Source organism: Rhinolophus sinicus, chromosome X (assembly GCF_036562045.2).
Source record: "Rhinolophus sinicus isolate RSC01 chromosome X, ASM3656204v1, whole genome shotgun sequence".
Taxonomy (NCBI): Eukaryota; Metazoa; Chordata; class Mammalia; order Chiroptera; family Rhinolophidae; genus Rhinolophus; species Rhinolophus sinicus.
Genome location: NC_133768.1, coordinates 32,903,057 through 32,918,739, shown reverse-complemented (window position 1 = coordinate 32,918,739; position 15,683 = coordinate 32,903,057). Strand labels below are relative to the sequence as shown.

The following is a 15,683-nucleotide window of genomic DNA, read 5'->3' as shown; positions in this document are numbered from 1 at the left end:
GATTGTATTAATTACCAATCTGCTTTAAGGGAGCGGAATCAGTTTTAAGCTTGTCAGTGTGACTTCTGTGCTGTTTCAGCCCGGCCTTCCCCTTCAGACAATAGTGACCACCATGACTCTCCTTCACTACAGTTACTGTGTTTCCCCGAAAATAAGATCTAGCCAGACAATTAGCTCTAATATGTAAAATAAGACCGGGTCTTATATTAGTTTTTGACTCCAAAAGACGCATTTGAGCTGATTGTCCGGCTAGGTCTTATTTTCTGGGAAACACAGTAGGGCTTTGTCTCATGGTCTATATGGGCTGTTCAGACCAAACATCTTGTCAACCCAGGATTCTCAGGGTCCCCACTGTGGGCATTTCTCCCCAGGGAGCTCATGCAGGCCCAGATAGGAGAATCCAAATAATATCATGGGTGAGGAAATACAGGTAATGTATTTCCGTTTTAAATGACATAATATTAATGATATGTTAATAATGACATGTTAATGTTGGTCCATCAAAATAATTTTCACCCCACCCTTCTGAGTTCCTCTGGCTGGTCTAATAATCAAATCGACATGAGACAGATTAGCAAGAGAAAAACTAAAGTTTAATAACATTTATACCTCTTGTACACATGGGAGAGACCCAGGAACACTGAGTAACTCACCAAAATGGTGGAAGCCATCACCTTAAATACCACCTTCAGCTAAAGTCACTTATGGGAGGTGACCAGGAAAAGCGCAGTAAACAAGGGTCAGGTTGTTATGCAGATTTAGTCCCTGCCTTCTCCATTGTTGGTGAAGGCAGGCCTGGTACAGGGAGGGAAACACTCTTACAGATGGAGATTTCCTTACAAATCTAAATGTCCTTTTACAAAGCGTAACTACTACCCGGTTTTCAGAGCTTCTCCCAGGTCTGCTGTTTCTTAAAATTTACCCGTCTAAAATCATATCTAAAGGAGGCATATTTTGGGGTGGCAAACTCTGCTCCCCTTTAATTTCATCATATTTTCACCTCAGCAAATATACATATAAACATATTTATTTAAACAAAATTAGGGTATGCCATATGAGCTAATTCAGAAACTGCTTTATTCACTTAAAAATGGATTGTGAGTATTTTCCTAAATAAAAATAAATCTACATTGAGTTTTTTAATGGCTTCCCAGTGTTCTGTTGTATGAAAACATTTTCGCTTATTAAGTGTACCTCCTGTGGTTCACTTAGGTCTTTTGCAAGTTTTCACTATTATAAACTACACTGTGATGAGCTCACCTGTGTCAGGTAATCAACTGTGAGGACTTTTGACAATTGCTGCGTCAATCTGAAAGCTTTTGAACCATGGCTGAATTGCCCTCCGGAAAGCTCATGTGTATTTACCCTCCCACCAGGGGGAAGGGAAGAGATCACGGGCAGCAGGCACACCTCCAGTCTCCTTTCTGTCCTCCAGTCACTGTCTCCCCCTTCTTGAAGACCTCCATGGCTGGCCCCTGCAAGCCAGACCAGCCCCATGCAAAATGGAGGTGGCTGCCTGGGGTGCTGTCCTCCTCCTGGCCTGCAGACCTGCTGCTGTCCTGTCTGGGCCACTGGCTTGTGAAGGGTTCCTGCTGCCATGGTGGAGCATGGCCAGGGCTTTGGGCATGCAAGGCCAGGATTGGGGATGGGCTCGGTGTAACAGAGTGAAATGCTCAGCCTCCCTGACTCCATCTTGTTCAAGCCTGGTTTGTTCCCATGGCCTACAGGCTAATAGCTTCTGCTTAGTCGTGTGTATTGACATGCTAATCATTAGAGGAATTCTGCTTGTGGCTTGAGGAGAGAAGGGAAGTATGTATTGTTTATCAAAGATTTGCAGGAAGCTCATGGCCAGACTCACATCAACTAGCACAATCTCCCTCAGACCCCTGCTGGCGCCCGATGTCTGCGGTGGTCAGTCACCTCTTGCCCTCCCATTTCCCCTTCCCTTGACATAAAAGAAGCCTGAACTCTGTACTTTGGTAAGATGTATTTGAGGAACCACTAGGATGCCCATCTTCTCTGTTGGCTCCTTCATGATCAATAAAACTTTCTTCACTCCAAACTCTGACATTTCAGTTTTGGCCTTTTGAAGCATTGGGCACACAGACTTGTGGACTGGTAACAAGGGGATTTCCTCTGTAACCAGACACAGGGAGGTCTCCTAGACAACTCCTTACTGGGACTCTGCAAATTCTTTCCCACCACTGCCTCTGTTTCTGTCATTCTCCCTCAGATCCCCCTGCTAACATTCCCGCATGTTCCTGGTGCTAATGCCACTTCCCTGATTCCAGACAGGAGGGGTCCCTCTGGCCTAGGGCTTGGAACCCCTTTTCACATTGGTGAGGTTGTCTTATTCCTGCTTCTAGGCTGATCTAGCTCCTAAGATGACAACCACATTTCATTTACCAAAGGCAAACATCACTCTGTAACCTATAGTTTCCAAGCCCAGCTCTGCAAGGGGCCAGCCACATTGCAGACTCACTGGGTAGGGAGGAGGTGGGCATCTGACCCAGAGAAGGAAGGAGGAGAAAGAAAGAACAGTTCTAAAATCCATCTGGAGCCTTCTATGCACCCCCCACACCACACACAGGGCTTATCAACCAGCCGAGGCAGACTTTCAAGGGCTCTAGGGAGTCCAGCCTTTGCAGTGAGCATGGCTGCTCTGATATTGTGATTTATAATAAGAAAAATATATTTGGTCTTTGACCCTGTTTCTGGCACAGAGTTTCTACAACCCTGGGAATTTCCTGATAGGGTGATAAAGGTATCTTGTGTTATATGAGGTGACTTTTGGAAAGCCCTTAGGTAAGCTAACCACAGGGATGGGGGCTGGTTGCCAGGATAACCAATCATACCATTAAAGCGTTGGAACTTTCAGGCCCAACTTCTGGGGAGGGGAGAAAGGCTGGAGGTTGAATCGATCCCCAAGGGCCAATGATTTGATCAATCATGCCTATGTAATGAAGCGTCTATAAAAACCCAAGGGTTCGGAGAGCTTCCAGGTTGGTAAACACGTGGAGAGTTGGGGAGAGTGGCGCGACTGAAGAGGGCATGGAAGCTCCTCATCCCTTCCGAGCACCTGGCCCTAAGCATCTCTTCCATCTGTCTGTTCTGAGTCATATCCTTTTATAATAAACCGGTTATCTAGTAGGTAAATGTTTCTCTGAGTTCTGTGAACTGCTCTAGCAAATTATCAAACACAAGGAAGGAGAAGGTCGTGGGAACCTTTGATTTATAGCCACTGGTCAGAAATACAGGGCTTGCAACTGGCGTCTCAAGTGGGGAGGGGGGCAGTCTTGTAGAGCCGAGCCCTTAACCTGTGGGATCTGATGCTATCTCTGGGTAGATAGTGTCGAATTGAGTTGTCTTGTAGGACACACAGCTGGCATCTGGAGCATTGATTTTTGGTGATGTAGGGGACCCCCCACACATACACACACACATTGGAACTGGGTTCAGGAACTCAAATTAGCTGGAATTCTGAGTGACTCTGGAACAACAAGGAAGTCTTCTGAGATGCGAGGCCAAGCATCTCCCAGAACACCGGCCCTCAAGGTCTGGGGCGTTGGTGCTATCAGAGTTGCGGCAGTAGTAACTATTACTACTGTTAAGGCGCTATCACAACTATGACAACTGTTACTACTGAGCCTTCGCACCAAGGTGGGTGTGTGTATGGAAGAGCTGTAGTTCTGAGGCTCTAACTGCTGTGGCCAAAGGTGCCAAGGAGCACCTTTGTCCCATTTGGGGCAGTGGCTCAGGAATCCCCTTTCTGCAGACATTGGTGATCTCATTCATGCTTTTAGGCTATGATTTCTTTAAAGACCAGTATTGTATTTTGTGTACCAAAGGCAAGGATTGTGTCTTGTTTGACCTTGTATTCCAACAGGTAGAGCACAGTGACTGGCTAATAGTAACTGTCTGATGAGCTATCAGCATCAATTTGACCGCTGTCCCCTTGCACTGCCTCCTGTGGTACATACAACACAGCCTCAGGAAGTGACTCCATGACTACCCTCAACTGACAACTGAGGAAACTGATGCTTAGAGAGGGTGAGTAACTTGCCCAAGGTCCACAGCAATGAATGGCAGAACCTGCTTATGGCCAATCCCAACACTTGCATTCTTAACCACTGTATGAGTTTCCAATGGCTGCTATAATAAATTACCACAAATTAATGGCTTAAAACAACACAAACTTCTCATCTTATAATTCTGGAGGTCTAAGTCTGAAATTAATCTGATGGGGCTATGATGAAGGTGTTGGCAGAGCTTGGTTCCTTCTGGAGGTTCCAAGGGAGAATCTACTCTTTGCTCCTCCCAGCTTCTGGAGGCTGCTGGTGTTCCTTGGCTCGTGGCTGCATTGCTCCAACCTCTGCTTCCATGGTCACATGACCTCCTACTACTCTGACCTCCTGCCTCTCTTAGAAGGACCCTGGTGATTACATCGGGCTCACTTGAATAAGCCAGAATGATCTCCCCATCTCAAGATCCTTAACTTCATCACATCTGTAAAGTCCCTTTTGCCAGGTAAGGTACGTACCACTTGCAAGTTCTGAGAATTAAGATGCGGATATCTTTGGGGCCCATTATTTGGTCTACTACAGCAACTGTCTGTGCTGTCTCTCTTATAAATGGTGATGGGATGAATTAATGAAGGAATGAGTTGTATGGAACAGTGTGCCCTTCTTTTGGATGCTCCCAAAAGCAGGCAAGGACTTGGGTACAGGTGATTTACTTGGTAGCGATCCCAGGAATCCCCAGTAGGGCGGTGGGGAAGTAAGACAGAGAAGGGCAAAAAGCCAATAAAGGTGTATAAATAACCTGGTTGCTCCTGTGGGACACTGGGGCACAATCGCATTGGGGACCCTCTTAGGAACTGTTTTGAACACATCTGAGAATCATCCCACTGAGGGTAGATGTATAAGTGTCCTAGAGTTGCTATAACAAAGTACCACAAACTGGGTGATTTACAACAGAATGTATTGCCTCTCAGGTCTGGAAGATGGAAGTCTAAAATCCAAGTGTCGGCAGGGTGGCTTCCTTCTGGAGACTTTGAGAGAAAATCCATTCCATGCCTCTCTCAGCTTCTGGTGACTGTTGACAATCCTTTGTGTTCCTTGGATGTAGACACATCATTCGAATCTCTGCCTCCATCTTGTTACCTTTGTGTGTCTTCTCCCTTCTCTTTTAAGGACACTTATCTTTGGATTTAGGATACACTTGGATAATCCCGGGTGACCTCATCTGGAGATCCTTAACTTAATTATGTCTATAAAGACCCTTATTCTAAATCAGGTCCCCTTCATAGGTTCTGGATTGACAAATCTTTTGAGGGCCACCATTCAACCCATGAGAGATGTGAGACGGAAGTATTTCCCCACAGGCTCTCATCCCTCACTGGCTAGGGTTGCCTCCAGCAGTGGCAAACCCTAGCACTGAAACTGGCCCTCTACCAAACAAGCTCCCATGCATCCACAGAAAGCCCCAGGCAGGAAGTCAGAAAAGGATTGGTAGTCACTTTATGTGAGAAGCAGTCAGCAGGCTCAGGAACTGTCCACTGCGGCTGCGGGTGAACCCAGAGGTGGGTCCAAGGAACAAGGCTTGAAGCAACATACAGTGTTGTGTAGAATCTTCCTCAGAGAGATAGATGACAGAGAGCCTTCCTGCGTCCCAATATTTCCTTCCCTTTCTTCCCTCCCCTGACTCCTTAGGTACCCTGGCCTTGCCTCAGCCTTTGGAATAAATGAATCAGCAGGACAAACTCTTGTCTGTCCAGAAAGTCGGAGAAAGATCGAGGCCCGGGGTGTCTCATGCCCCTCCCACACAAGCAGGCCCCGGGGGTTTGGCTTTGCAGTGCAGCCTTTGAGGCTGTACATCTTTCTGAGCAGGCCAAGTGGAAAGAGGGGCGGGTAGGGGCGGGGGTGGGGGAAGAAGTAATTAGTTTGATGAATCTTCTTTTTAAGTTGTTCTCTACATGGGCCTCTCACGGCGTTATAGGCTCAGTGATGCATTCTGTAAGTTTTATGAATCCTTAAACATGGGCCATTTTTCAAAAGAGAGAGGTGAAAGCAATCATTTGTTGGCACGAGCCCTGGGTGTCCCTGGTCTGGAACAAGGACACCTGATGATGGCCCCCCCCGCCCCCCCCAGGCCACAGAGGGCTTTGGAGAGTCAGGATGAAGCTGAAATCTTCTTACTGCCCACCTTGCTGCCAGAAGTGATGTGTATTCAATGTCTGTCCACACATTCAACAAGCCTCTTCGATATGGTTGCCTGGTGCTCAGATCTGAGGCTGGGGATATAAGTGCCACAGGGCCCTGTCCAGTATCAGCCCGCAACCTGCTCTGAGGTGTGGCTCGGGGAAGACTGTACCAGCAGACCCTCCTTGACAAGCTGGAAGGCAATGCCTGCCACACTGCCTGTGGTACATTGCAAAACTGTCCCAAATTCTTCCTTGCCCTTTGGTTGTGTTCTCCCACATTGACCTTGAACTTGGCCATTGACTTGCTTTGGCAACTCACAAACATAAGTAGAGGCTTGAAAAGTGCTTACATGGAGGTGCTGGTCCACTTGCAGATCTTGGAATCTTTGCCCACCAGGTGAACAAGCCCAGGCCACCCTGCTGGAGGATGACAGCCGTGGCCCCGTTAGCCCTTTGCTGTACCCAACAGGCAGTCCCCAGAAGCAGTTTCCTAACTGACCATGGGCCATGGACCAGAACACGAAGCAGTCAATAAAGAAAACACCATTGAGCAGGTCCCCACTGGGAGCACCTGGGGGACAGACAGTAAGGACCTCATGCCTCAGAGTTATACCCCTAAGGGGTTCAGGGGTTGCCTACGTATCCCCCAACTCCCTTCAGTCCTTGACTGAGGACTGCTCCTGGGGGCCATCAACTCGCCATTAGACTAACCCATGCCCTGGAGGCTAGAGAAAACCCACAGTCCCAGAGTCACAGAGACTGGCACATACTAGGTGCTCAGTAAACGCTCCTTCCCACTTGTCCCTCATTCTGCCTGAGGGAGCCTGCTGAGTCCAGCCCAAATAACCTATCATCGCCACGTGAGCTAAGCAGATGGCGGTTGTTCTAAGCCACTAAGTTTTGGGGTACTTTGTTTCACAACCAAAGTTTACTAACACACTGTCTCAGCTTTTGGTGGTCCCCATGAAGAGCCCCAACCTGAGCTCCTGGTGGGGCTACATGGGCTGCTTCTCAGCCTAGAACAGGTCCCACCTTTGACTCTGATGCTCTGCCAGCAAAACTAAGTTCACCTTCCACTCCCATTGGGGGCTTTTTGATGATGGAGACTAACGAATGGAACTCAAAAACCTTTGACCTTCTTATTTCTAATTTGAGGTCAGCCTCCAGATTGTAAGTTCATTTTAATGGATGGGGACACCGCCCTGGGGTTGAGTTTAATGCAAACAATGGAGCACACCCCCTGCCCTGGGAGGCAGCCAGGTATTGGACCAGTGCACAGACTCGTGACTTACCCTTCTGCCGGCCTGATGGACATTTGCCCCAGGGTGGCCCAATTTGACACATCCTAGACCCTCTCTCTACTCTCCACCTGCTGCCAGCCTGAAAAACAGAGTGTTCCCCCACTGCGGCCATCCAATAGGAGGAAACCTAGAACAGTTGGATCTAGAAAAGACAGCTCCTTCCATTCTCATTTATGACGAGACACCAACGTCCAGGGTCCTAAATCAAGTATCCTTAGCCTCCCTTTCTCTCAGTTACCAGGATCTATCTCTTCCTTTGACCTTTGGCCAGCCACAGAACTGCCAGCCCCCAGAATGCCCTTTTCTGGGCTGAACTGAAGACTAATTGGCAATAAGGGCCGCAGGTGCTTTTTGAGCAAGGCTGACCTACCCATTGGATAAGGCGGGTGTGTGCCTGGCACCATTTGCCTGTGCTAAAGCCACCGTCACTGACCATGTCTGCTGGGCAGACATGTTAACTCTGAATGTCCTATGAAGAAGTGTACAGGTGGTTGGCAAGCTCTGGCCTGGAGTCCGCAGCACATCCTAGCCCAGAAGAGGCCTGGCCCTGAGCCTTGTTCTCACCTTTCCCTCTTAAGTGGAGAGCCCCTGACGTGGAGGAGAGGGACCACCACCACCGCTGGGCCACCGGGTCACGTTCCAGGGGAGAAACCCTCACTGTGGACGCCTCCTGAACTGTGAATTTGTGGCAGAAATGACAAGCCAGCGCCAGGTCTCCTGACTAGCTCTTGGGGGTGAGAAGAAGGAGGCATGAACAGAAGGGAGGGTACGGACCTTCACACAGGCAAGGCTGATTCTTGTGGAAGAGGTCACATTCTCAGGGCTGTCCTTTAAGACCCTACCTGCCAGATGGGGTCACAGAACCCAGCAGAAATGAGTTTGTGTGGGTGAATGATTATGTATATGTGTGGGTGTGGATGCCTGTGTGTTTGTGGATGTGTGAAAATGTGTTGCATATGTGTGAATGTGGGTAATTTGTGTGTTGTATGCAGACATATTTGTGTGTGTACATATAAGTTTGCATGTGTCTGTATATACTTGTGTGGGCACATGTGCACTCATCTACACTAAAATCTCTGCTATTGCGAGAAGACTAATCTTGGACCACAATCAGAAATCTCCAGGCCTAGGAACTAGAGGTAAACATTGCAGTGCGGAACCTAGAATCATTTTGTATCTCTATTTCCCCCTCGAGTCACAAGCACGGGCTGCTTCCTTCTGATCACCTCATTTTTGTTCTTCCCCCTTCAGCTGTGCCATGTCACTGTTGTTTAGAGATGGGAGCGCCGAAGTACCGGCATCTCCATCACTATTAAGTATCACCTGTCCCCACCCCATTCCCCAAGTAAGGGGCAGCCAAACTGCCACATCCTGGGGTCACCCATCTCTACCTGCAGAATGAGGGGTGAGCAAGAATGATTGTTTACTAAGCACCTAGTACCTGCCAGACTCTGTGACTCTTGGCTCATGGCCACATGTTTCCTGGGATCTCCTCCCAAATACCCCACTTGCACTCACATGCTTATCGCTGGGGCTCCCTTCGGGAACCCAAATGAAACAAGTGACTTATCTGATGAGCCGGGGCAAAGAATCCAGGCCCAGGGGGCTCAGCCCTTTCTGGGCCCCCTCTGGGAAGCAGCCTGCCCAGGAAAAGCACATCATCTCAGCTCCCTGTGGTCTTCAGCTCTGCCTGTAGCTGAGTGGGTCAGATCGATGCTGGGTCAAGTGTCAGCAAGACAATTGTTGTGACAGATCTTGAGACACAGCCACCAATACAACCTTTTCTGTAATAAAGGACATTTTGAACTCTACCTTTTGGACATCTCTGTCTACTTCTCAATTGGTTGGGAGGAGAAGAAAGGAGTGTTTTTAATTGACCCTCCTGAAACCCCAACATTTATCACTGTATCCCAGAACCGAAAAGTGCCAGGAACATAATAGAGACTCATTCACATTTGTTGAATGGAGAAAAGTGACAGAGGGATTCAAACCCAGGTCTGTCTTCCTCCAAGGTCATGCCACTTTCTCTAGATCCTGTCCTAGAGGGGAAAGCTGGGGAGAGACTGAGGGAGCCCAGGGAGCAGTAGAATGGCCCTTGATGCCTGGCTGTCTTGCCCTTCTGCAAAGAGAATGTTCTCTGTGGGCCACAGCCCAGGGGCGAGGTCAGACAGCTCTGCCCTCTGGAAGCCAGAGCTTGGCCAGGGATGTGCAAATCCCTGCGCGTTCTCCTGCCAGCCTCATCTAATCACAACCCTGTGTGTTTTGACTGAAAAGCTCTACCTGCCTCTCGGGATTGATGAGAAGATTAATGCCTGTTTAGCAAATTACGGCTTCCCCAGCACCTCCTGCTCCTGGGAGAGAAGGAGCCTTGGAAACGGAAAATAAAAACAAACCTCACCGCTCCGTGTCAAGGCTTGGCCACAGCAATGACAGCTGGGCCCAACTCGGCAGAGCGCGGAGGCTTAACAAAGCGAGGTGAGGTCTGGGGCCTGCCAAAGAGAAGGCTGAGGGAATGCCAAGCCCACCCTAGGGCTGTGGGGCATGCAGGGAGAATGCAGAATGGGGCAGGGACTTTCTGGAAAGACAGCCAAGGGCAGCTTGCAGCCAGGGCCTGCCTCCTCTAAAGGCAGAAACGGGAGAGAGGGGAGTCCTATCCACAAACAAGAAGAAACGGTCTGCCCTTCTCTAAGTTATTTCTGCCTTTTCCAAGGCAGGGAGGCTGATTCCATTCCTTTGTTCCCAGCAACTCAGAAGGAGAATCTGGGGGATTATGGCGACTTTTGCTCATTTTGAATTTCTTGAGAAATGGATGTAGATTGTGGCAAGTGACTCCTCAGCTGATCATGTGTGAATAAAGAGCTGAGAGAAAAGGCAGAGAGACAGGTCTAAAGGGAGGGAACCTGCAGCAGGCACAGGTGTCACCCTGCCCAGATGTCTCTAGTACTCCCAGCTTCTGTGTGTGCCCACGAGGTCCAACTGTGAGCTCAGGTGACCTCCATTGGAGGGCTTGCTAGCGGCCTGCATGCAGGCCAGACTCGGCCGGAGATGACATGAGTTTGAAGATAATTATCTCTGCCCCCTTGCCCCCAGGTTAAGAGACTGAGGCAGGCATGGCGCAGGGTAACTTTCTTAATAAAGCTTCCTTCCCATCCCCGTCTCACCTCCTCTACTCCACTGTGTTTCCTCCAAATAAACCTGTTATGCTCAAATTTTGTTATCAGAGTGTACTTTTGAGGGATCCCAAACTAGGTCAGAATGGAAAGGAGGATCTGGGGAAACAAGGAAACGGGGAGTGGAAAACACTCCAGGAAGAGCGTAAACCTGGTGGCTACCACTTACACAGAAGAAAAAAAAAGTGTTATGTTCATGTCCATCAAAGTCTCCTTTAAGAAAAAAAATCGGCAACCTCCTAACTCCACCCTCTCTCTCTTATGAACAATCTCTGTTTTTCCAAAACAGGAACAATGTGCTGACAGAACTTACCCATCTGTGAGTGAAAAGATTTCCTGATGACAGCAGGCCTCCAGGCAGGCCCACCCAACTCCACCCTGCCTGCCCAGCAAAGCTTGGAAAGTGTCTCTGGTTGCCACACACTGCTGACGCCCCTGGGCTGGGCCTGGGACAGGGTGGGCACCCAGCAGGTAGGGGAGACAGGGCTTTCCCTATGGTTCAGGCCCTTCCTCGCTCCCTCCACCCCTCCACCCTCTCACAGATCTGGAATTTTTAGATTCCTTATAAGAGAGGGGCCCTCCCCAATTTGTGGTCTTTGGCCATCTGGAGGACAGATTTTAAGGGGCCACCATCAAGATTGGTTGTGGTTTGTTTGAAGGACTTTTGATTGCTTTACTTTATTTCCTGTCCTAGCCCCATCTGACAACTGTTTCAGCGGTGGCCCAGGGAAGAAATGGAAAACCCAGAGTCCGAAACACTACCTGCTAATTCTGCCAATCAGAGGCCTGTACCCTGTGGCTCTTGATAAGAGGGCACTTTGAGAGAGCTGGTCTGGGCAAGGGGATGAGCAAGGAGAAGCTCGTGGACCCCAGGGAGCACCCAGAAGGGTAACTCAGCCTCATTTCCGGTGTTCCCACAGGCCTCTTCATTCCACCTCCCTACTGCAGCAACAGCACAGAAAGTGAGGAAGTATGAGAGAAGGAGACTGAGAGGGTACTCCCTGGAGGGAGTCCTTTGTGGTGAGGTGAAAATAGCCATGGAGTTGGTGAAGTTGACTCTTGTGCTTGCCAGGGCTGTCCCATTACGCCATCTCATGTAACTCTCACATTAACCCTATGAACAGGGATCTGTTGTCCCCATTTCACCGATGAGGAAACTGAGTCATTCAACCAAAGCCAAGAGATGAAGAAGTCAGGTCTTGAACCCAGGCCTTGCTGGCTTCTGAGCCCATGCCCACGACCCCAGGGATGCTGCAAGTTTCATCTCAGAAGCTCAGCATCCTTATCTGTAAAGGAAGGTGAGCAGGACTCCCCGAAGTCTTCTACTTCCAACTGTGGATGTATGGAGGATGCTGTGGGCTGGCAGATAAGTGACCTGTAGTGGGCCAGACGTGCAGACCCCACGTGGGGGCTGGGCATTATTTCCAGAGACTTCAGGTAGTTTGTTTCTTATGGATCAGCCTATTTTACTTGGGAGTTCAGAGCCCCTCCCAAGTCCACCCCCAATTCCCAGAAGTATCTATATCATCCATCTGTGAGGCCAGTTCTGGGCACATGGCTGTTCCAGTTATCTATTTCTGCGTAATAAACGACCTCATTCCTGAGTGGCTTAAAACAACTATTTTCTTATATTTTGCAATTTCATAGGTCAGGAATTCGGGCAGTGTTTGACTGTACAACTCTTCTGCTCCTCCAGGCATTGAGGGAGGTCTTTCAGTGGTATTCAGCTGGCAGATGGATTGTTCTGGAGGCTTCACTCACATGTCTAGAACCTTGACAGGGATGGCTGGCAGGCAAAGCTCTGAGTGGTCTTTCCAGCATGTAGTCTCAGAGTAGTTGTACTTCTCACGTGATGATCCAGGGCTCTAAAAGTGAGTGTTCCAGAGAACCAGAGGGAAGCTGCATGGCCTTTTATGACCATAATGCCTCAGAGATTACATCGGGTGCTTCATCCATCCTCTAGTTGTTGAAGCAGTCACAAGCCCACCCAGATTCAAGGGGAGAGGCCATAAACCCCACCTTTCATTGGAAGGAGTGTGAAAAAATTAAAGCCATGTTTTGAAAGCGTTACAATGGCCCAGCTGTCCAAGTTTGCCCTCAGCTCTCCATGCCCCCACCCTTTCTTCCATAACTGCTTCTCCCCTGCCCCCAGCCAACGCTTACCTCCTCTCTCAGGAATGATCTGAAACACTCATTCATCATAAGTGTCACGGTCTTCACATGTTACTCCCCTGAGGGGCATTTTCACTTGAAAATTGTGGCCTGAGAATGGCGTGGTATAACCAAAGGAATGCATTGCTAATGGTGGAATTTCAGGCATTTACCACAGGCCAGTAGGGGATATATTTTTCGGTCAGGGGACTATTCCTGCTGCAGGCAGCTGGCTGTTCAGTCTACCCTGAGCCCATAAACACCAAACTGTAGCCACTGGGATTCTAAAAGCATCCTGGACAGCAGCTTTCACAAAGTGGTTCCTCAGCCATTACTGAGAATCGGTACCCAGATGATGCAGAAGGGGAGGAGTTGATGTTTCTGGGCCATGCTGGTGTCCAGGTCAGCTACACAGATTTGGTGCTTTATTTTGGTGCTTTATAGCGTGAGAATGAAGAGAGTAGTGTCTACAGAATTCAAGTCTGTTTGGAAGTTAAAATATTTATGTAGGATTGGCTCCCTCAGAGGATTCTACCTTCTTTTCCTCATTTTTTTATTTCTCAGCACTAACCTATATGTTAGAAACAAAGAACATGTAAAAAAAAAAAAAAAAAAAAAGATTATGGAATAATGACCTGATCTAGAATAATGCTAATTTCAAGCAGGGTGGGGAAAACCCACAAGTCTCTCTGACACACACACACACACACACACACACACACACACACACACACACCTCATCAGGACTTTGTCTTACTAGTTTTCATGGTTTGATTTAGCCTGATGTCAGGATAAAGTGGGTATGGCCAGTATATTTTAGCTTTTCAGATAAATTTCAGAAATTTCCACACATGGTCTTTTTAATGTACCCCCTTTTTATTTTTATTTTTTTAAGGAGGGCGCAGCTCACAGTGGCCCATGCAGGGATCGAACCGGCAACCGTGGTGCCATCAGCACCACGCTCCAACCAACTGAGCTAACCGGCCACCCCCATGGACCCCCTTTTTAAACCAGAGCTCTTAGTGCTTAGTTTCAGGGGGAGAGGTGAAGAGACATCTGGGCGGTTCTGAAAGGAGACACCAATGGCATTATGGGTAACTTGAAGTGAGCACTTACTATGTACAGCCACTGTTCTAAGTATTTTCCTTGTATTGACTTCATTTAACTGTCACAACAATCCTGGAGGCAGGCACCAGAATTATCGCCACCTGACAAATGAGGATTCTGAGACACAGAGAGGTTAAGTAAACATCCCAAAGACACAGAGCTGGGAGGTAGCAGAGATGAGAGTTGAACCCAGGCAGCCTGTTTCCAGTGCCCATTAATACACTAGACCACATATTGATTTTGGTCCTCTGCCTTTGGCCTATACTTCTGGGATAAATTCAGATCAAATTTAGACAAAGGCTGATCTCAAATAGGTAAGAGGCCCTTGTGCTGGCTGGTGAGGGAAGTAACTAAGAAAGTTGGCTTGGTGGGTGTGGTCAATGCTAGCTCTGCTTTTGAAGGATGAGGGGCTTCAGGCTGCTTGGAAAATAAAACTAAAGCCTCTTGTTGCAAAATTCAGGAAAGACGTTTGTCTGGACTGTGAAAACAGCAAGCTTTGCTCAGGTCTCTTTGGCCTCTATACCTTGCAGACCCTGTAGCCATAAGGGGAGCTCCGTGGGCCTCCGTTTCTAGATCAAATGCTTCTAGGAACATTACTCCCACGCTACACAAAGGCTGCCTGTGTTATTAACCCTGGAAGGGCCAGACCCCTCATACAAGTTCATGCTCTGAGTTTAGCAAAGCAGATAGCTTCTGTTTGAACTTAACTTTGCAAACAGTGCTACTGTTTGATTGAGAGTTATTTATGGGTCTTGGTGTGGCACAATGCAAAGGACATTGCTAGGAGCCAGGAAATCTGTGGTTTGGTTCCAGCTTTGCTTTAACTTGCTGTGGGATCTTGGGCATTCTCTCTCTCTCTCTCTCTCTCTCTCTCTCTCTCTCTCTCTCTCTCTGCATTATTTGATCTCCAAGTTCCCACCAGACCTGAAATGTCATGATTCTTAGATGAATCATAAAGGTGAGTCAACAGAAACTCTCAAACCCTGGGATCATTTTAGACTGGAGAGAGTAAGAGCGCATAGAGGGAAGAAATAGCCTTATACTGACAGTTTAGAAACAAGACTGGTGGATGAAGTTGTGGGATTTGCAGTCTGTGGAAGCACTGTACCCCCTAAAATCCCTCTCTGCTTTATGAGATTATGAGTCAAAATCCCTTTAATGGGGACAGTCTCTCATTGCATAATGATTTCCATCCAGAAAGATTTAAATGCAAATCCTCCTGGGAGAGAAAATTGTTTCATTGACTTAAATTCATACTAAGGTGTAAATGACTCACATGAGGTTTATTCCAAAAAGCATGTTTTCTTAGGAGGGGAGCCTGGGTCTGGGAGCCTGAAGACAGAGAAGAAGGAGCACTCCAAAGGGCAGGGGCTATAATGTGATTAGTCTACAGCCCAGTGTTGCTTTATCCACCACTCTTCCCTGCTCCCCCCGCTTCTGACAAGAGCCACGTTGGTGAGATTTCTGGTTTCAAGAACCAGCAAGGAGAGGCCAATCAAGCTGAGGTGTTGAGGAGGCACCTGGTGTCTGCCCAGCCTGCCTATGCCCAGGTACCCAGCCAGAAGGATGACCTTGTTTTCTCAAGGACTGAGGAGGGAGACATGGAACCCAGCTGGCCTGGAGCCCGAGGCAGAGGGGCACGCACAGAGAAGCCAGGATGTGCTGAGCCGGCAGGCTGGGCACTGCCCATGTTCAGCCCTGCATACATTTTGTGCCTTCAATTCCTCACCTTGTAGAAAAGTAGTAGCTTGT

At 48.4% G+C, this 15,683-nt stretch overlaps 1 long non-coding RNA gene across 8 annotated transcripts in view; it reads left to right on the top strand.

The window, feature by feature from the left end:
- LOC141569749 (uncharacterized) overlaps nt 1-13,265 on the top strand; it is a 77,300-nt gene extending 64,035 nt beyond the window's left edge. For 2 of the 8 annotated variants that reach the window (XR_012493542.1, XR_012493539.1), the window contains 5 exons: nt 3,887-4,050; nt 4,322-4,527; nt 4,994-9,978; nt 10,963-11,144; nt 11,368-13,265. This is a non-coding gene — a long non-coding RNA (uncharacterized LOC141569749). Of the gene's footprint in view, nt 1-3,886; nt 4,051-4,321; nt 4,533-4,993; nt 9,979-10,962; nt 11,145-11,367 lie in introns of all 8 variants that reach the window. The other 6 variants (XR_012493540.1, XR_012493543.1, XR_012493538.1 and 3 more) reach the window with 6 other exon arrangements.
- Nucleotides 13,266-15,683: the final 2,418 nt, after the last annotated feature.